General features: G+C 36.9%; 1 long non-coding RNA gene across 1 annotated transcript; it reads right to left on the bottom strand.

Moving 5' to 3' along the window:
* Nucleotides 1–12,114: 12,114 nt before the first annotated feature.
* On the bottom strand, nucleotides 12,115–12,583 carry LOC149664262 (uncharacterized). Its single transcript, XR_016368377.1, has 2 exons — nucleotides 12,537–12,583; nucleotides 12,115–12,468 (listed from the first exon to the last, which is right to left on the bottom strand). It is a non-coding gene; the product is annotated as an uncharacterized LOC149664262 (long non-coding RNA).
* Between the last annotated feature and the right edge of the window lie 10,051 nt (nucleotides 12,584–22,634).

Below are 22,634 nucleotides of genomic sequence, written 5' to 3'. Positions count from 1 at the left end.
CCCATGTTATTTCTATGGAAAAATTTCGAGGTTTTCGTCAAAATCTATGATTAATTTTATTGACATGAAAACCACCCTTAGCAACTTCATTTTTTATAAAATAAACTATTTAATGGATATCTTTGAAATTTTAACCATATAATGAGGGCCCGAATTGTAGTTCTGCGGATTTTTTTCAAAACAGTTCAAAGAATACAAAAAAGTTATATCCAATCAAAAACTCTTCCTTATACATTAAAGTCAGTATGAAGTCTTATCTAAGAGAGCTACCGCTCTCATAGAATATAGGAGGCAATGAATGAAATATATCACAATGCACGGGCCTTGATAGATATAGGAGGCAATGAAGGAAATATATCGCATGCACGGGCCTTGGTAGATATAGGAGGCAATGATTTAATCTCTTTCTTTGCACGAGAGGTTTATCATTAATATTTAAATAAATTTAACTATTTTTAATTATTTTCATCTTCAATAATTAACATTACTAATAGTTAAATCGTTTAAAATAAAGTTGTACCTATTATCTTCTCAAACTTGGCTAATATTGACGTTTAAATTGAAGCGTACCCCTCTTACCCGATTCTTTTAAAATTTTCGTATATATATGGAAATCGTTTCCCTTATAATAGTAAGGAAAAAGCGCAATTGCGAAAACCTTTGGTGGCCGATCCCACCTTAGGGAGGCTAGGCGTTTCTCGTAACCCTAGCTGATCGCAGCGTATATCCTAAAACCAAAGGATGATAATGGAGTAGAAGCCAATGATACAGATTGGTCTCTATGTGGAAGACAAGTGGATGGTGGTGTTAGAAGCCAGTGTAAGTGCAGACTGGTGTCAATGTGGCATTGACAAAGAACAGAAGATGGTGGTGTTGGAAGCCAGAAAAGTACCAGACTGGTGTTCATGTGGGATGGACGAAGACCAAATATGGTGGTGCGAGAACTCAAGTGTAGATTAGCCAACGGAGAGAAATACAATTTTCCAAATTTCTGAGAACTGTCAATGCGGTCCGGAAATTGGGAACACGTTTGCTCCGATACGCAAACTGCGAACGCGGTCACGTGGGTTTAACAACGGACAGACAGACACACAGACACGGCCGTTACAGAACCTCTCCTGGACTACGTCACACGGAGATGTAAAAAGAACAATAAGTATGCACATCATTTAAGTGTATGTCTGCAAAGATACAAAAAAGAATTCGTAAATCTTAAAAGTTTGAACTGCAAATCAACGGCACATCACTCAACGGAGCTACCTTTCAACGATTTTATTGCACTGCTACTACAGTAACAGAGGTTTAATTTTTCAATTACAAGATATTTCGAGCTCCCCAACAACGCACAACCTTGGTGTCTGAACTCAGAACGGCTTTACATTAAGAAAATCCCGTCAGCGATTTTCTATTTATACTCAATTCGAAATCGTAATGTTAATCTCTATGAAGGTTAACATTACATTTTACTAAAAATTTTCAATCCAAATCTCGCTCTCAAATTCACCATTTTATATTCTCAAATTAAGGTACGTGATTTATCTAAAACCCTTTGGGCCTACTTTTTGTCCTGCTAAATCCGTGGTTAAAAGGATCACAATGAGATGCCTGGAGATTTTTTTATAATTATCAGCTGTTTTCACGTAGTTTAAACGAATATTTAGCACAGTGTGCTTTTATACAGTGCATTGCATTTTCCGACCATTCCAACTGTAAGTTACGATTGAGATTGACAATTCCAGAACTAATTTATTTCCTAAATAACGTTTCACCCCGAAAAGGGACAGATATTATTCGAAAAACGAGTTTTGCTTTTTAGTTCTTTAAAATTTATACAGAATCCTTGGCGAAAGAAGGGCACTTTTCAAACCTAATTTTTATAATTCGGGGTGGAACAGATAAGAAGAACACTTATTTCGAGTAAAAACACGCTTGGCTACTCCTAAAATGAGATCCATAATTCTTATTTGTGGCTTTAAAAACGGTGTCGTATTTTTGACATTTATCATACATTCAGAACAGGTGTTCTGTATGTGTGTTGTTACACCCTGTATGAGTTTTAAACTTCAATTTGAACTCGAGTCATCGTTGTCCCTGATTTTAGCTGTTTGTTCCAAAACGCCGCATTTATACCCGTTTTTGTTGTAAAATGTCTAATCATAACAATAGTTGTAACTACGCAATTAAATCCAATTTTCTCATGTCGATTAAACTTAAATTCAAACTGCATTACACATAATAATTTCTGGCCCCATTGGGGTTTGAAAATGTGTCGCGAAGGATTGTGTGTAAATGCAGTTTTTTAAGGACTTTGAAGCAAAACTCGTTTTTGTGTATTTAGTCTATAATTAAACAAAGAAGATAATTAAACGCGTTTTGTTTACCTGTACAAATATTGCCATGCACTAAATGTCAAGCTTTTTACCTCTCTGAGTGACGTATATCACGGAGAGCTTCTGTTTCGGCCATGGGTGTGTGTGTACCGCGTTCAAAGTTTTGGACACAAATCCATACTTCTTGGCTTCTCACACCATCATCTTCTGGTTGTTGTCTATTCCAGATAGACACGGTAGATCCGATTGATTTTTCATAATATTGGAAATCACCTACAAAGCTAGAACTTATGTAATGTAGTGTCAAGATGCAAAAATGAGCTGTAGCAATACTATTACTTGCACTGGTAACCGTTGATCGACTTGAATAATACTTTTATGACATTTCATAACTAAAAGGAACAGCTGGGGCTTTTATACTTCCATCGTATTATTACTTCCCTACGTTTCTTTGAATCGAGAGGGTGGAGCGCTCGTGTAAGTCAAGCTTCTCAGAGATGACTGCCCCGTGTCCACTGGTGGTGATTTGATCCCACTACCCCTTCCGTCACCTCCAAAGTATAAATCATTTACTTCCCCCGTGTATTTGCATAACCAATTATTTGGAATCTTACCACACTTGGATCATACGCTATACAATTAAAATATGTAATTTTCATTCTAATCAGGCATTCCACAAAGAAGTTTTGCTAGAATACGAAAGAAGATTCCAAAAAATGAATCGAAAAAAGGGAGACCGCGACGACGTCTTCAATCAAGGGAACGCCGTCTACTTTGGCACCATTCATCATTTGGAATACACTTGCAATTGGTTTTACAAAGCGGGAAAAGACTTGCATTACGGTAGAGATCCTTTCTTCCAGTTCTCCTTCGCTTTCCAAGTGTCCAAGGCAGCTTCGAATACTTTAAAAGACTTAGTCAATCTGAGGTAAGACACCATGTTATTGGAAAAATCATTTGCTGAGATTTTATTTACGCGAAAGAATAATGAACTATTGGGAGTCTGGACATGATATCAGAGCCAACTTTCTGTTGAACAAGAACGCCTGCTCAAAATATTTGAAAACAAAGCAGGGCTTAGCGTTTTCGAAGACGTCTCTTGATGATTTTGGAGCCATATTTCTCGTGTACATCTCTTCAATGGTCATCTCGTTTTTGGTAATGCTCGTAGAGTTACGACACGGCTTCAACAATTGACATCTGAAACGGAGTTCTAGAACTAAGTAACAGTAGCATGAACTAAAAATTTTAAATTGAAGTCGACTCTCCCCTTTGAAATTTAAAAAAAAATATTGGTTATAATTTGCTGGGTAAAATACTTGTTACAATATAAATTTATTTATTTAAAATTTGTTTTCTATAGTGACATAGAATGCTTAAGACCGTGTTTCTCAAGGACAAAGACACGTTCTTGTGTCGTGAGATTTTTTGATCAACTTTTAATTGCGAAGTCAAAAAATTGACAAAATATATTACTCCCAAACATGTAACAAGGTGGCTCATTATGTCATTGTTGGATAACTAATAATTATGGACTCACAGTCTCTAGGCGTCTAGTCTAGTGAGTGCTTGTTTAACACAGGCTATAAAATTCATATTTTCACCACCATATATCGGTCGTATAGAGCAAAATCAAATATAGAAACGGTTCAAATTATAGCTCTCTGAAATTTAAATGAATAAAATTAAGGTTTAAATATGAGTCATATATTTATAATAGGACTAAAGATGTCAATTTGAAAACTTGACGAAACACAAATATTGACTTAAAATTCACTCTCCTTTTCGCCCACCATTGGGAAATGCCTGACTCCTGGCTATCGACATTTTTAAGTATATTCATTTAATATGGAAGTCTCTAGCCGAATGAACTAATCGTGTTTTATTTAGAGCAATGTTGTAATCTTTTAAATAACTTTGATTGTATTAGACAAAGTCTCAAAATTAAACAAATCGTTTTAGGGCTAATTAAAAAATACTGTCCTAGTAGACAAAGACATACAAAAGTAAACGAAAAGCGGACAAAATGCATACTTTTGAAAACATGACTATAATTTTCAATTATTTTAAAAAATAACTTCATTAGTTTTTTAATCAGTTCCATTTTCCGATGATATTTTATGATGAAATGATATCATACAAGTTTCAGTGAAAACAGTTATAGTCCTGGACTTTTAGGGTTTGACCTAGAACATTTGACCAAATAGATGAAAATTGGTACATGTGTTGTTTTTGACCCAACAAAAAATATACTAAAAGTCCCCTGCTGTAGAGCGCGAGCTTTCGCCGCCATCTTGGAAAATGGCCGCCGGGAATGCCAGCTACAATGTATTTCACGTTCTTCTTCAAAAATTATGAAAAATTGGTACACATAATGATTGAAACCACATGAATATCATGGCAAAATTTTACAGCTCTGTGTTCAATAGTTTGGTCGCCATATTGGAAAATGGCCGTCGTGAATGCTAGGTACGGTATATTTCACCATGTTGTTGGAAAGTTATGTAAATTGATAGGTATTATAATCAGAGCTGTGTGAACCTCATAGTAAAATATTGAAGCCAATTATCAGATAGTTTGGCCGCAATGTTGGAAAATGGCAGCCATCAATGACATTTAGATACAGTATATGGTTCCAAAATTATGAAAATTGGTAATAGTTATGTTGAAGACCGTCTAAACATCATACTTGAATATTGAAGACGTGCTACTGATAGTTTGGGCGCCATCTTGGAAAATGTCTGCTTGAAATGCCAAATATATTTCAAATATATAAATCTTTTTGAGATTCCTATTTTGAATAGATGATTTTCATTAACGTAATAAACATCCAAAAATGGATATCTCGAAATTGAAATTATCGACGCCATCTTTAAAAATGGCCACACGAAAATCATTGCGAGCCATGGTTGTCTGCTCCCTTCATTTTAAAGAAGAGGATTACCGCCCTCAACCGAAATATGAACAGTCAGGTATGTTTTAAGCGTATAATATTAATTTAAAACTAATTATAATAAGAGTTATTATTGTAGATAAGTTAAGTCTGGGAGGACTTGGACCTTTGGCTGTTCCTTCCAAAAAACTCCCTTTATGGAAACATGATCAACAAAAGTTCAAGGCTAATGGGAGATTGGAAAGACTGAAAAAAAGGAATCAGCTCTCACAATATCCAACTTTGCATGCAAGTGAAACAGCTGAAATAAATGGACCAGCAGACGCAGAAATTCTAGCTGAAAGATTGGGGATTGATGCGGTTCAACAAACTACCGAGGAGACTACGACCGACAAATGCACCACTCCAAACCCCAATCATATGATAAATGCATTATGGTCAACACCTTGGAAAATCATACATGTTATGTTAATGCTTCTAATGCAATATTGAATGCCACCTCTATAATTTCATTAACAGGATTACAAAGTACTGGTCTATTTGATGCGATCGTTAAAAATATTAACAGTGAGTTTCCTAGCCGCATCTCAATGAATGTTCGAGATAGGGTATTTTTGACACTCATAAAACTAAAACTTGCCATTTCATTTACCGCTCTATCAGATTTGTTTGGAATAAGTAAAGTTCAGCCCTCAAATAATTTTAAATTAACTCTTACGCAGTTGGTTTCGGTTCTCGAATGCGCGATAAAATGGCTAGATAAAAATGAAATTATGAAATGTATGCCCAGATGTTTTGCTGAGTTTCCTAATACAAGGGTAATACTAGACTGTACTGAAGTCGAAATAGATGGACCCGCGCGTCTTCAATGCAGAATAAAAACGTAATCTCACTACAAAAGAAGGAACACGATTAAGTTATTGGTCGCTATCGCACCTTCCGGTGTTATAACATTTGTCAGCAAAGCTTTTTTGTGGAAGATGTTCCGACCAACAAGTAACGTCTGAAAGTAAAATATTGGACATCTGTGAAGGTTTCATAGTTGGGATTATGGTTAACAAGGGGTTTGCCATAGAAGATCTTTGCAACGAGTGTGGTTTAGAACTAATAAGACCACCCTTTCTAAAGAAGAAAAAGCAATTTACAAGGGAAGAAGTTTTGCGAAATTCCAAAATAGCTGCTGCGAGAGTGCACGTTGAGAGAATGATAGGTAGAATGAGAGCTTTTAATTGTTTAAATAAAAAATTGCCTTTTGATTTATTGTCCTATGCTAGTTCAGTGATCACCGTGGTATCTGCTGTTATTAATTTATCAACACCAATTTTGGCTAACGAAAAATTTTAAATGTTTCTCAAAAATTTGTCCCAAGCTTGTTAAAACCCGTGAAAAAAATGCAAATAAATAATACACCCAAGACTCCTGAAATTTTGTAATACAATTTGTCCCAAGCTTTTTGAAACCCGTGAAAAAAAAACCAAATAAATAATGCACCCAAGACTCCTGAAATTTTGTAAAACAATTTTATTTAAAAAATTTGTAACATTCTATCACATTTTAAGGAACTTAAAAATATCACTTCAGCCTTATTTGCGCCATTACATTCCGTCCTTTTTATTCCATTTCGAATACTTTGGAATGTAGTAATTAAATAAAGTAATTTGTAATCTTGGTAAAAGATTGTTAATAAATTTTTGGTCTTAGGCACATCAATAACAAAACAATCATCTTCCAGTTTGGAATAAATTACATAATGACAACTTTGAAGTCCTAAAAGGGCCAAAATAAGTTGCACTTGCCCATAATACATTTGTTAGCGTTTCAAAGAAAATGTTCCGTCCTTCTTGATTACGTAAAACGTTTTCTTGAGGACTGTTTCTAAGTTTCCCTTTTCACCAATGACTGGACACTTCATTTCGACCAAATTATCGTTGACTAGACCGTCAGTGGAACACCCCAAGAATGGATAAGAAGGGTTGACTTCAAAACCAATCTTCGTTACTTTTAAATTAGACTCTTTTTTAAAGCAATAAGAGTTTTTTTCGTTCATAATTCCATACTGTGTGAATTCATTTCCCTTAAAGTTTGACTTGAGAGCTTTTCGAATTTTTTTCAGTAGGATCTTTTGGAAAATATGTGTAATACTGAAGCAATTTTGACAAGAAAGAGAGCAACAGGTACTAAACAAAACGAAAACAGTACTACCAATTTTATACTCATGTTATGACCAAGGCTTAAGAGTTTACATAACTAATTTGGTTAATATTAGGGTGATTAGGTTTTCAACACTTACCATTTTTGAAATATTCTCTTCTGTAAATTGTGGTTCATCCATTGCAAGAAATTTCGAGCACTAATTTTCATTTGGGACTGAATTATCAAACGTCACATACACTGCCGCTAAGGCTACAGGCAGTGGTCTCAGGCCTGACATTTTTGTTTCCCAAGATCAAGCTTCGCGTTTTCTCCGCACGGTGGCACTAGTGAAACTTATCGTTCCAGGCGCGGAATCTAGCAGCCCTGAACTAGGGAAATTTTGATCCAAAAATGGAAATTTTAAAGGTTAGAAAGGGAAATTTAGTTTTTCCCACCTGGCATCACTGCTTTGAAGTTCCTTTCCTTTGTTCTCTTGCGAACATAGAGATACAAGAGGAACAGTTGAATTTTCAGCTTTAATTCGGGTTCAATGGAAGCGCCCCTTTGCGTGTGTGATTGTGATAGGGTGAGTTGCTTGTAGCGCCATCTACATGGGGCGAGGTAAACTAAAATATTACTAACCCAATGTTAACACATGCCGGGAGTGTGGCGCACTCCTGTAAGCCAAGCTTCTGGGCGTCAAAAATTGAGGGAACAAGACACATGTCGGCGATCCTACCCTATAGGTGCCGACTGCCCCGTGTCCGCCGGAGGTGACCTGACCCCCACACCCCTTCCGTCACCTCCCAAGTAGACCTCACATCCTTCCCTGATTATTCACATACTGAAACCTGAATAATCGCATCCTTGTCGCGGACCCTTATGGGACCCAATTTACATTGAAACCTCTTAAAAAAAAAAGAAATCTTTACACTTGAAGTTAAGCAGCTTTGAGCGCGGTCAGTACTTGGGAGGGAGACAACGCGGGTTCAAATCCCGCCGGGGACGTTTTATATTTTATTAATTTTTATTAATTTCCGTATTAATTAATGGCAGGAAAAGTGTTTTAAAAATAAAGAGATCTTTATTAACAGAGAATTAAAATATTTGCAAGATGAAACATTACGGTATTTATTTTTTGTTCAGATTGAATAGCTCCTTCGTTCGCCGATAGGGGCGCCACGTATCAAAAACCCTATCACACACGCGAAGGGGTGGGATGGAAATTTTGAACAGGTAGTTTTGTCATATATTATTATTTGTTAGGCCTATTTACGCGTAAACCAAGATTGTTTTTCAGGATATCTAACAAGTCATGAACTACGTTAGGACATTTTCAACGGTCTGAAATCAAAATAGACTTTGTGCCTGTTTAACTCGGCTGTTTTACAAATACAAGAGAGTTCAGAAATGGCATCTAATATGAAAGAAATATCAGCGGAAAAGATGAGAAGGCTTCGTTTGAATCCAGAATACAGAGAAAGAGAATCAACTAGTCAGAGTACAAATATTAGGTTCCAGTTCACTCATAGAACAGATTTTGTTAATTACTTATTTAATTAAACTGTAAACTAAATTCTTACTAGATTGGTTTTATTCATAATCGGAATGCCATTTTATAAACAATGGAAAAAAACCCGAAAATTTTAAATTTGCCGGGGTCAATGAATATAGTAATACTAATTCTAGTCACTAGAGGGCGCGCAAAAGTGTAGTCTGGCGGGGGCCATCTTGTTTATATTGGACTTACGGCGTTTTTGACGTGATTCACGCCGTTAGAGGGATATTTAGCAAAAAAAGCATGGCGTTTGAGCTCGGGTGCTTGTAGGTACTTGTGGGTACTTGTAGGTACTTGTAGGTACTTGTGGGTACTTGTAGGTACTTGTGGGTACTTGTAGGTACTTGTGGGTACTTGTAGGTACTTGTGGGTACTTGTAGGTACTTGTGGGTACTTGTAGGTACTTGTGGGTACTTGTGGGTACTTGTAGGTACTTGTGGGGGCTTGTGGGTGCCTGTAGGTACTTGTGGGTGCTTGTAGGTACTTGTGGGTGCTTGTAGGTACATGTGGGTGCTTGTAGGTACTTGTGGGTGCTATTAGGTACTTGTGGGTGCTTGTAGGTACTTGTGGGTGCTTGTAGGTACTTGTGGGTGCTTGTAGGTACTTGTGGGTGCTTGTAGGTACTTGTGGGTGCTTGTAGGTACTTGTGGGTGCTTGTGGGTACTTGTGGGTGCTTTTAGGCACTTGTGGGTGCTTTTAGGTACTTGTTTGTGCTTGTACGTACTTGTGGGTGCTTGTAGGTACTTGTGGGTGCTTGTAGGTACTTGTGGGTGCTTGTAGGTACTTGTGGGTGCTTGTAGGTACTTGTGGGTGCTTGTAGGTACTTGTGGGTGCTTGTGGGTACTTGTGGGTGCTTGTAGGTACTTGTGGGTGCTTGTAGGTACTTGTGGGTGCTTGTAGGTACTTGTGGGTGCTTGTAGGTACTTGTGGGTGCTTGTAGGTACTTGTGGGTACATGTAGGTACTTGTGGGTGCTTGTAGGTACTTGTGGGTGCTTGTAGGTACTTGTGGGTGCTTGTAGGTACTTGTGGGTGCTTTTAGGTACTTGTGGGTACATGTAGGTACTTGTGGGTGCTTGTAGGTAGTTGTGGGTGCTTGTAGGTACTTATGGGTGCTTGTAGGTACTTGTGGATGCTTGTGGGTACTTGCGGGTACTTGTGGGTGCTTGTAGGTACTTGTGGGTGCTTGCCCCGGGTACTTGTGGGTGTTTGTAGGTACTTGTGGGTGCTTGCCCCGGGTACTTGTGGGTGTTTGTAGGTACTTGTCGGTACTTGCCCCAGGTGCTTGTGGGTACTTGCCCCGGGTGCTTCTGGGTGCTTGTAGGTACTTGCCCCGGGTGCTTTTTGGTATTTGCTCCATCTGCTTGTAGGTACTTGCTCCGGGTGTTAAATTTAAAATTAGTAAAGTACGATTAAAAGATAAAACCAATAACGAATATTAAAATGAAAATATAAAATATAATAAAGCCACGAAATTCCACTGAAAATAGCTTGGAAAGATAGAAATCTAAAGGAAAAAACGCATGAACTGGTAAACATAAAAATAAATCAAAATAGACAGTTGTAACACCCCAAAAATATGAAAAGCTGGGTTTTTCTGTAGTATCGGAAGAGTAAGGAGACAATTTTGAGAGATTCTCTCTCACCTTTAAAATCAAGTTCACTCCTAAAATCGGACGGTATCGGAGAGGATTCAAAAAGTAGGCTCCCTAACGGAGCGTAAGAAAAAAAATATAAGTAGACTCTAAAAGAGTAATAGTTCGGCTCACTAATGGAGCATTATTTCAAATTAGTTCGGCTCAAAAATGGAGCATTATATTCAAAATAGTTTGGCTCACTAAAGGAGCATTAAAACAAAATTATAACAATTTGTAGATAGATTTCTTAAAATTTCATTAAAGGTTGTTCATTCGTTACATCCGGAATTGTCTCATAAACAAAAGGATAATCCTAAAATTATCACCTGGTACTTGTAGGTACTTGCTCCGGGTGCTTGTAGGTACTTGCTCCGGGTGCTTGTAGGTACCTCGGGGAATGGAATTGTGGTCGAAAAGCCGAGATAAGTAAATTTTTGAAATTGATTACCAGTAAAATAATTTATTTCAACGGAAAACGGTAATGGAACGTTGTTTTTTCTTAAGCATGCATTTAAGTTTGAATTAAAAAGAAAAATTAATATCTGAACCTTCAGACAAGTGATAACCTCTGTCTTATCGATATTTTTTAGGTCTTGATTCTAATCAAGACATTTTTGATTAATCAGTACAGAAGGGACTCGCTTACCTTTCGTAATAAGAGGTGAATTTAGTATAAGTATGTCAGTCAGGAATCGAAAGATGAACCAATTGCTCGTGTTTAATCCAGTGAAGTTCCGCTCTCCATTAGAAGATATCAATCTTTCATTGAAGGCGTTCATGAACCACATTCCGACAGTGATAATCGCCAAAGCCGCGAAGAGCTACACTCTTAAAAATACTGGGTTGTTTTCAAACCAAATGGGGTCAAAAAACTACCCAAACATGGGTCCGTATTTACCCTACCCAGAAAAAGGGTTGATTTCAATTGACCCAAAACATGTTATATATTCAACCCAAAGTCGGGTTGAAAAACCACTAACTTTAAGTTGGGTTATTTTGTCAACTCGAGGTTGGGTCGAAATCGACTCGAGGTTGGGTCGAAACCGACTCGAAGTTGGGTCGAAATCGACTCGAAGTTGGGTCGAAATCGACTCGAAGTTGGGTCGAAATCGACTCGAAGTTGGGTCGAAATCGACTCGAAGTTGGGTCGAAATCGACTCGAAGTTGGGTCGAAATCGACTCGAAGTTGGGTCGAAATCGACTCGAAGTTGGGTCGAAACCGACTCGAAGTTGGGTCGAAACCGACTCGAAGTTGGGTCGAAACCGACTCGAAGTTGGGTCGAAACCGACTCGAAGTTGGGTCGAAACCGACTCGAAGTTGGGTCGAAACCGACTCGAAGTTGGGTCGAAATCGACTCGAAGTTGGGTCGAAACCGACTCGAAGTTGGGTCGAAACCGACTCGAAGTTGGGTCGAAATCGACTCGCGGTTGGGTCGAAATCGACTCGAAGTTGGGTCGAAATCGACTCGCGGTTGGGTCGAAATCGACTCGCGGTTGGGTCGAAATCGACTCGCGGTTGGGTCGAAATCGACTCGCGGTTGGGTTATAATTAATTAGGGACTGGGTTGCAACAAAAGATAACTTTAATTGTACAATAACATTTACACTTCACATTCAAAGGCCTTTCTCATGGACCTTATAACATTGCTAACGCCATTTTTTTCTTTTCCTATAATTTTATAAAATGAATCTTGAATCAGCTCCCATACTCTCTTGCATTGTTGGGGATATCCCAAATCAACTACATAAAATGTTTTAAAACAAGTGTCTACAGCTTTTACTAGCGATGTGCGTAAGTAAAAAATTTTTTCCACTACCACATAGCATAATGTTGGGCACAGAGGATCCCCAAACGTAACAATGTGTGGTTGTGGGATTTTTGAATTTTCTACATATTCTTCGATATTTTTAATATCAACCTAAAAATTTTCAAATGATTTTAATATAAAATAGTTAAAATATTTATCATTACTCGTGAGAACCTTACCCCAACATTCACAATAAAAGCACTTCTGACATCAGCTGTTGAGGTTTAATTGTTCGTTTGCCAGCCTTATACGTATTTGACGGTACCAAGTATGGCAAAGCATAAATGCAAGCATTTTCTAAAATCTCTGAAAACAAATATAAAAATGAGCTACCTTTTAATGGTCTTAAGGAAAAATATCGAGGAAATTACTCAAATTAGCAATATACCATTATTATCCTGTTGTGGTAGAAATTTAAGTTCCCTGAGGGTAATCTCTTTCATGTCAACAAGCGCTTGTTGCTTAATTTTTTGACAGTATTTGGACCAGTTGTTAACCAGGTTTTCACAATTATCCGGGTACAATAATGAGAAATCTTGCTCAATCTGTGATGAGCCCACGAATACAGTATATAATTATTATTAAAAAATAAGTTTTTAAAAAAAGTGCGAAAAATGGACCCACCATGCCAGGTATGTCTTTCAGACGAGGGAATTCCAAAAATATCTCCCCAATATTAGAATTTGGATGGGACTTTATCCATTTTTGTCTCAAAGTGGCAGTCATCTTCATATATTCCTTTACTTGGGAATACGGCGTTGTGTTGGCTTTAAGCCAGTCTATCATTACCTCCCCTTCATCTTCATGCTCAATTTGAGGTAGTTCTGAAAATTGGAAATAGAATGGTATTTTTCTTAATGAATCAACACAAATGATTTCAATGTTAGATTGCAACGGTACTACATTCTTAATTTATTTATATTTTAGCATGTTTAATAAACACCTACCACATATTTTTGCCAACCCGGATGTGGTTGCTGACATGTCTGGTTGTTGTTCATCTATCGTAATACTGTTTTTCCTGAGCTTCTTCCTAACATTTCTCAAGCGCTCTTCTATATAGCCTGTCGCTGGGCGTTTTTGTCCACGAGAGAACCAGACCAACTAGAGTGAAAATATTGTAGTAATTGTAAGAAGTAATTTAATTAACCGTTTGAAGTACTAACATGGCCAAGATGATCTCTGTCCTCAAAATTAGGAAATTCTCTGACTATAGACTTTGAAAGTTCTGTTTTCAATGTAGGTGACGGGCTGTGAAGTGTTTCAGTATGATATATTATCAATTAAAAACGTTACCGTAAAAGACAAATTACTTTTGACCAAATTTTTCAATTAAATAAGACACCATGATCCTACACAATAGTCTTCTGGATTTTAAGGATATATGATCAGAACTAAGATTAGCACATAATTCTTTCCCTTGGGGATGATTAAGAACGGCTTCCTTCACTTTCTATAGATGGAAATTTATAATTTTTTACTGCTCATACCATTAGGCCTAACTTGATAACTACTTACAAAATTGCTTTCCGCCGCTTTCTTGGTACTATTTACCAAGTTGCTTTCTGCAGCGTTCTTAGGACTTAAGTTTAATTCAGATTGATTTCCTTCAATAATATTGTCTATGTCGACGATTTTTTTAACCGGCCCATTTGTTACAGAATCACAACCAGGCGACAAAATTTTATCGGTATTAAAAGAGTTAAGTTCATCCATTGAAAGTTGAGAACTTGTCCCAGTTTCATTATTTTGCATATCTCTGCTTTAGAAAAGAAAATGAGAGAAACAAATCCTGCCGCTTATGGCTGATATATTTGCTAGCATAGGTTCAAAGTTAATACGCAGTTAAAAATTACTTATTCCAGTTACTAATTTTCAATCATATAATGATGGTGCAACAAGTGTCCTTTCAAATTAACATTGAAATACACTTTCGGCGACTTAAAAGTACCGATGTTTCGGAACCACATAATGAGAATCGTCATTTTCATTTAAGCTGCGACTCAAGTTTAAAGTGCTAAAATCAATGATACCATCAATCGACTTAAGTTCTAGCTTGAAAGGAATGACTGGCGCTACTTTATAAGCATGATAATGTCGTTCAAAAGACAATGTCTCAAGAAGCGAAATAATAAAATAGAAAGACTGCTGGCCTATCAAAATTATGTATTCTATCTGCCCGAAACGCGGCAAGTCATCACTTGACACTTGCAACACCACTGTATTTCCAGGTTTATATGTAATGCCGTAGTACTTAACCCAATTAGAACACCCTACATCTTCGTAAACTGATATTTTCAACAGTTTGGCAATTTCTCTTCCATGCTTTAAATTGACCACCAGAATGTTATGGCACAAGCCAAATTCAGTGTTTCTTTTATCAAATGCTTTGTTATTCCGAGAGTTATAGGCAAACATCATTTGATGTCTGAATGAGAGAGACTTCGTAATATTCTTGAAATTGCAAATGATGTGCGCATACCTTTTAAAAAAGTTATGCTTAGCTTCAAAGCGAATAACACCAACTCTCGTTAATGGCCCGATTTTATAAATGCAATCGACATAATGTAACATAAAATGATGTTTTGCTTTTAGAGAGCGGTCTTGAAATAAACTCAAAAAGCATTCATGATGGTCAGATATAATCTGAGCAAGATATGGAAGATGTCCTTCAAAAATTAAGGGTGAAAATATGATGTCTGTGCAATCTATAAGCATAAGCAATAACTCATAAACTTCGTGCTCTACTGGAATTAAATCGCCTATCAAAAATGGCAAATATCTCAACAAGCAGGCAAATTGCGATGCAGTTTGTCCGGTTGCGCCATCTGGGTTTTTCAACATATTTTTAGTAATGGGAGAAGGTTTATTGTTCATGTCAGGTCCAAATGCGAAATTAGATAATCGTGAGTTTAGAGTATCCAGTGTTAAAAGCTTCTCAGAAATGAGCCTACCCAAAATTAGTTTGACTTCCAGAGGCCCAACCCCTTCTAAAATATCATGCATTACGTCTGGGACAAAGTTTGACGTTACGTGAAAATGTTTGAGTTTATTCAAGAGGCAGTCTCGTTTTATACTAGTTTCAGCTGGAATACCAATAGCCACATCATTCTTATAGTTATTTTTATTCCTTTGCAAGTCACGGCTAAGGATCGTTTGGGTGGTCATATCATTTCTATGGACCTTACAAAATCTACAAGAATAATGAGCAGTGAAGCCTTCAACCAGACCAAGTAAAGAATGTATACCCAAATTATCACCTGACACTAAAGCTAAATAAGGAAAAACAGTGCCAGTATAAGAAGCACAATCAATATAAATACCATTTGATTCTAGCTCGTTGAACTCTGTAAAAATATTTGAGACAACAGTATCCATTCTATTTGAGCTGACGTAGGCAGACTTACATAGGGCTAACAAAAAACAGTTATTTAGTGCAGAGTTATATTCTGGAGGGAACGCTTTGATTGTAAAATAAAATCCTAGAACCTTATGTACCCCGGTTTTGGATCCAAGAGGATTTGTAACTTCAAACTCATCAGAGTAAAGCATAAGTGGGATCAATATTTTATCGTTGGTATACTGACCGCTAATATGCCTCGCCTGTATTCCATCCTTGAAATCTCTTAGTCCATTTGACTCAGAACTTAAATAGTCTTGCACTATGTCCAAAACTCCAGGGCTCTCTAAAACCTTTTTTATAGTTTTACGAAGTGGAACTAATTGGAATTCTCGATTTTTGGCTACCATCTTAAATTCCCCTGTTTTCTTACAAACTTTATTAACTTCATCTACCCCGATTAATATATCTTTAGGAATAATTAAATCCCCTGACTCTTTGAGGAGTTTTTGTTGGGCATATTCACTTTCAAAATTTTGAAATGGGTTGCCTACATCATCAAACATACAGAAAATGTCAGCTAATAGTTCCTTAGGTATTGCTCCCAGGTTTTCTTTTAAAACATTCTTTAAATAAACTAAAATTTCCTCGATAAGGTCTTTGACGCTCAAAATTACAGTTTGAACAGTACTAGTGGTTATTGAGGGTGATGATTTCAGTTTACAGACAAACTGAATTGCTATGTTTTTTATCAACTCAAGTGATGTTTCCTGCAGAAAGGATGACTGCTTAAATTCATCATTAAGAGGTTCATTAAAACTGTTTGGTGGCATATGAGAATCAGGCTGTGTATTTAATTGACTAATATTTAGCTCTAACGGAATAGTTGAACTTTCAAACTCTTTGTGGTTTCTGTTTAGGTGACGTTTAAGTGTATGAAAGTAACTGTACGATTGCTTACAGTTATCTTCTGCACAATAAAAGGAGCCTGCACCATCATTCATGCCATGAAAATTTCTATAGTGGTAAATTAAATCACGTGGGCCTCCTCTAATTTCTTTGGTACATTTAAAACAAGTGAATCCCATAGCGCTTTATTAATCTTAGAAAAGGTTTTGAACAGACTCACAAGTTTGATGATTCCTCCAAAAGCTTTCTGTGCAAGCTCAAAAATTTCATTCTTGGACCAACAGCAGGAATTAGTTCCTTTGTGAAGTCTGGTGTTAGCATCAAAAAGGTTTCTTCGTCAATTGCATTATCTAAATATTAAAAACATTTAAAAAATCACCTTCCTCAAGATAACGAAAATTGGGCCTCGGGGCCTTGGATCACATTCACTTTCTTTCGGCAAAGCGTGCCAGCACGGATGTGTATTATTTGTAGGAGTAGAGACAGAGAGAATTTAGAAGGGGAGTGGAAGGCCCGCCCTTTGACTCTATTAAACGTGATGACGCCCAAACAAGATGTCGCGTTGAGTTTTTTGGGGTAGGCGAGTTTCCGGTCACGTGTTCTAAAATCTCTCTGTTACAAACTCATCATACCGGAAATCGACCTGCCTAGATAACGTTTAGCAGACGACGTTGCGCTACATTCCAAACCACCCCTTCCACTCCCCTTCTAAATTCTCTCTGGTAGAGACTAGGCCTCTAGGGCCTAGACATAAGCGTACTAATGCTCCGCGCACAATTTTCGCGCATACCGAGCAATCAATCTCTGACGTCACGTCGTTTTCTTCTTTCCCGGCTTAATTCTTTGAATATTTTCCATATTATATTTAATATAAATAGAAATAATAGTAAAAATAAAAATGTAAATAAGATTTGCAAACGCTTGAGAAACTCCCGTCACTCGGACTCGATACACAAAAGACCGAGGCTTAACCCTCCTGAACGTTCGTAGCTCGCGGCCATCTTTATTGTTTACATGGTCTCGCATAGGTTTGGAGGGAGGGCCAAAATTCATACCCCCTTTTTATGGACAAATAAGGTCTAGCTTTTTTTAGTTGAGGGGAAGCTACGAGTCTCTACTTCTACAATACAGCTCCGTGGTGCCAGCTTTGATCCAGCCCCCATGTTAAAAAAAATTACTAACGAAAACGTAGCCCACTTGATCACGCGCTCGGGGACGCAGGCTGCTTACGCGTCCCTGAGCACGTGATCGAGTGGGCTATAGATGCTTTTCACAACCTTTACAGAGGAGTTCAGACTGCTTGGAGGGCAAAATAATCTGCAATTTTGTACGCTAACTAGCTCGGCCTGCTCCTCTTGTAGAAGGAATAATCCTCCGCGTGTGAAAACCATCTATAGCTCGCCACGTGGGTCAACATGTGCTTACAACTATCTTAGAAACACAACGAAAGGCGCCTGAAAACTATTGTTCACCCTCATGGCAAGCACATGACTCGCCAATGTTCTGGAAACAAGGAAGCACGCTGAACCGCAAAAACCCCATAAAAATTTAAAAATAATAGTCTTTAAGGTTTAGCACTTACTAGAAAAATTATCCAAATAAGCTTCGAGTGACCACGTTTTTAATTTGTTTTTCACGTAGTCATCCATACTCGAACAAATAAACCTATTAAATAAAATAATTAAAATCTATGGCAGTTATGCAAAATAAATGTAAGATTAACTTATTATTCTTATCTTATTCTTAAAGATGTTTAGGCATAGGTTTTATTTAGACAAAATTTTAAAATTATGAGGTCCAATTTGGCTAGATTAAAACATAAAAATAGTACTTACTCGTTATTATAAATATGTAGCTCTTTCCAACTCCTTTTAACCGTAATTGTAGCTTAGAAGAGAAAATTGTACTCCAAGGTGGTAGTGACCACCAGCGTCAAGCGAAAGGGAAAAATGGTGGCAGAGTGGAATCAGAGAATTTTCTTGAAAAGGGGCGAACCCTTTGTTTGCTGCTTAGCTTGTTTTTTTTTTTTTTTTTGGAAACTTTCCGTTCAGTTCAATACGATACGGGGGAGTCCCGGCCACGGGGTATGTTTTTTTTACACCTGCGTTATCCCGCTCCTTCAAAGTTCAAAGTCATTATATGTCGTTGTATAGAGTCACAAAAAAAGAGATAGAGAGAGAGAGAGTTGAAGGGGTCGCGACCGTAAGTTTCACCTTGAAATGTCAGCTAGTGCAAGCTTTTATTACTCGATAAATCTAAGGTTTGACCATATTGGCATTTCCAGGTGACTGTGACTAATTCGAACCAGAGAGAAACACAGAGGTGTTATAAGGAGCACCGCTAGAGGCACTGATGCGAGTTTCCTAACCTGCCTTGTGTAGTGAACGCGGGCTCTGCCTGGCGTTGCATTTTGGAGCATTGGAAATGACCTAAGATGGCGGCCTTCCTTATACGTGTTGTTTTCTCTGCATGTAATTCCTCTCAGATGTGCTGTACACCGATAATATACCAGCTGGATCATTTAATAATGATTCATACTTTAATTAAGTTATAAAACTTATATAATTGCGATCTTTGGGGTAGATAATTGAAGATAAATTAGGCATACGCTCTTGAAGAGAGGTTATTTACTCTCAGATCCTTTAAACATTGATTTATTACTAGGTTTTTACTAGTGTAATAAAACTTAACACACAAAAGGTAGGCCTTTTACAGATTACGTATAATGCCTTTTGTTAAGTGAAATGTACAGGGTATAAGCCGATTACCATGGTCTCTCAGAAAGTATCTGTTCAATTGAAATTATGACTTTTCAAATTTTGACCTAAATTAGGTTGATGTAAATAACTCTTATCTTGGTTAAAAAACAACCACATCAAAAATACAACAAAAAACGTATTTTAACTATTGTTGGGTTAATTTTAACCAAATCCTAAGTTGAAATAAAACAACCCAAACTTTTTAACCAACGTTTTTTAAGAGTGTACAATCAGATTGATTTAATTTACAGTTTAAACACCTGTTAACATGAACCGTGATGTTGCAAATTGTAGAGAGATTTGAAGTGGCAGTAAGTAAATAACAATATGAACCTCTAGCCTCCTGATTGGCTAGTAGGAGTTTGGGGGGGGATGAAAACAGGACGACCCCAAAAGAGGTAGAAAGCGGGGGTAGAGTTAAGTTTTGACTCAAGTGTTATACTCTCTTCTATTTTCTTTTGCAATCGATGATAATTTTGGATATTTTCCTGAAATTCTTTTATTGAGGTGAATACACAGGAATCAGTTGAAAAAGGAACAAATACCTAGAAAAGAGAATATCATCTATATCTATATAAATCAAAGTTCTGACTGACTGACTGGCTGACTGATAATCAACGCCCAGCCAAAACCGATTTGCCCTGGAAGGCTGAAAATTTGCAGGAACGTTACTCATAAGTAGTAGGCGCGTACTAAGAAAGATTTTTCCAATCCGCCGCCATCTTAATAAATGGCGCTCAGAAATGTAAAAAACCCCTTCTCTACGCAAAAAAGTCCGCGCGTTTCAACCGATTTCACAAATATTTACTACACCGGTTTCCTTTAACCTATAGACGGGCTGAAGGGTCTTTTGGGTTCAATTTGTCGCCATATTTTTAAATTGTGGCCAAAAACTTAAAAATCCCTTTTATGGAATAATGTCCGCGTTAAAAATTATAACAAAAATGCATCCCTAGGGGCTGACGGGCAACGCCGAGTACATTGGCTCCTAAGGTGCTACAAAAATATTAGTCGAATCAGTAAAATCTACCCATTCTTTATATCACTTTGATGGAAGTTTTTATTACACGTGAGCGACGCAGCGGGAATAACGGCTAGAATCTAACATTTTCATTTAAATTTCTGATATTTTGGAATTTTGAAATTGTCCGGAAACTGGGCCAAATGTAAAAATTATGGAATAGAAATCCTGACCGCATTAAGAAAGATTTTTGCGTTTAATTATGGTAAAACAATTTTCCTATTGAAATTGTGAATAAATTATCCCCACGACACCAATAACAAAAAATTGATATTGGGTCATTTCATTCATTTTAAAAAATAGGGAAAACATGCAAAATATACCATATGACGATATTTTCATTTCGTTCTTACGATTTTATTAATAATCCTGTTAAACCTAATATTACAAATAATTTCATATAAAAAATCCATGAACGTCCCATATTTGTAGACATACTCTAACTTTCTCATATAATAGTTGTTGTGCTAACTTAGCAAAGTAAAAAATTGACGTATCCCTCCGCGTATGAGACGAATGCCATTCATTGCTCAATCTACTTTCCCCCTGCACACGTGAACTAATTACGTATGTTAACCAAATCCTTCATTTCTTGTTCAAAGTAATTATCGATTTTTTCTAATCGATCTTAAGTTAACGTAGAAATATTCGGTTTATCTATCATAAAGTGTCTGTCACGCTTTTAAACATTTGTACATGTACTCCCACCATGGTCAACAAATTCAATTTATATGATTCGGCTACAGTATCCAATCAATATATCAGAAACAAAATTTACTTCTTATTGGCATAACAGCCTAAACAACTAAAAGGAAAATAGCGGGTAAAGGGAAAATATTAGAAAACAAAAAGATGATCTTTTATAACAAAATAATTTGCATTTAATTAGTCTTAAAAATAATCAAGGACTACTGCGCCATCGCCATTGGTTTAGTACAGGCGTCTGCTAAATCGAAACTACCTTACCCCTACGGGTTTGGTTGATTTGTCACAAGTTGAGAGAGCTAAGGACTAAGAGGTTCGAATAAGAAGACGTCATTAAAGCAATGTCTTTGATTTTTTAAGACTAATTAAATGACAATTATCGTTTGTAATATGAGATGATTTATTTATTAATTTTTATATATTAAATTCCTTTTATATTTAGAAAAAGGCCATTCTTTTAAAGTGTAATCAGTTATGTTAGCCGTACTTTTCATTTAAATGTTTTGTCAGTCAGTTTAAAGGAAGGGTGAAGAGGAAAATCAATTAATTTTTTGTCGATTCTTCTACTATTTATAAGATCATTCAAAAACCTTATCAGTCATTCTTTCGAATCCGCGGACTACGGTTAGATTATCAGTCTATCAAATTTTAAAGTTATACCTGGAGTTTTAAAGTACTCTTACCTGTGACCAAGGCCCACTCTTCGGGCACCGTGCCGCGCAAATTGCCAACGTATCCTGCCGTGTCCTGGAAGCACCTGGAATAAAAGAAGATAAGTCAATATTTCAATTACTTACCTCTCATAGCAAGAACAGTTACCGGTTTAAACTTAATTAGGGAGGGAAAATTAAAAAATTAAAAAATAAATTAAGAACAATTTTCTTTTGGACCCTCCTTAGTTTTTCGTTTTGTATAGTCAAATTTAAAATTCTAAGTATTCCTTCTGGTGCTGAATAACAGTATGGCTCCATATAAACATTCTTGCCCAATTTGTAATGATAAGGTCTTTGGTAGACAGGAAAGTATCAAATGTACAAAGTGTGTCTTTAGGGTTCATACAGGCTGCCTTGAGCACGTATATGTAGATTACAGTGACTTTACTTGTGGCTATTGCGACCCATCTCTATCGGGTACTGTGACTGCCCCAGAATCTAATCTGAGTCTAAACAACACAGCTCAGACTTCGCTCTTAAGTGCACCTACTCAAGGGTCCATGAACCATAAGCACATAAAGAAAATCCCTATAAGTAACCTAAGAACACCATCGCTCTTCTTTAGTAACTCCAAAACAAGAACACATATAACCAACACAACCTCTGGTAAAACACTTAAGGAAAAATCAGATATTAAACCCGCGGTTAAAGCTGTAGTTAATTTTCTTACTAAGTTCATCCCGGAATGCCTAAGTGACGCATTATGTGACCAAAATAGAACCATGAAGGATCTTGTTCAGGGACTCAAAGCTATGGAAATCGAACATAAACAACTGATGGAGGAAGTTACGCTTCTTAGGCAGACAATTACTACACCTACAACAAACAAT

Source organism: Phalangium opilio, unplaced genomic scaffold (assembly GCF_054372755.1).
Source record: "Phalangium opilio isolate 3A_F unplaced genomic scaffold, DU_Popi_V2 ptg000061l_1, whole genome shotgun sequence".
Taxonomy (NCBI): domain Eukaryota; kingdom Metazoa; phylum Arthropoda; class Arachnida; order Opiliones; family Phalangiidae; genus Phalangium; species Phalangium opilio.
Note: the sequence above shows the minus strand (reverse complement) of the source record. Positions and strands in the feature narration are given on the sequence as shown.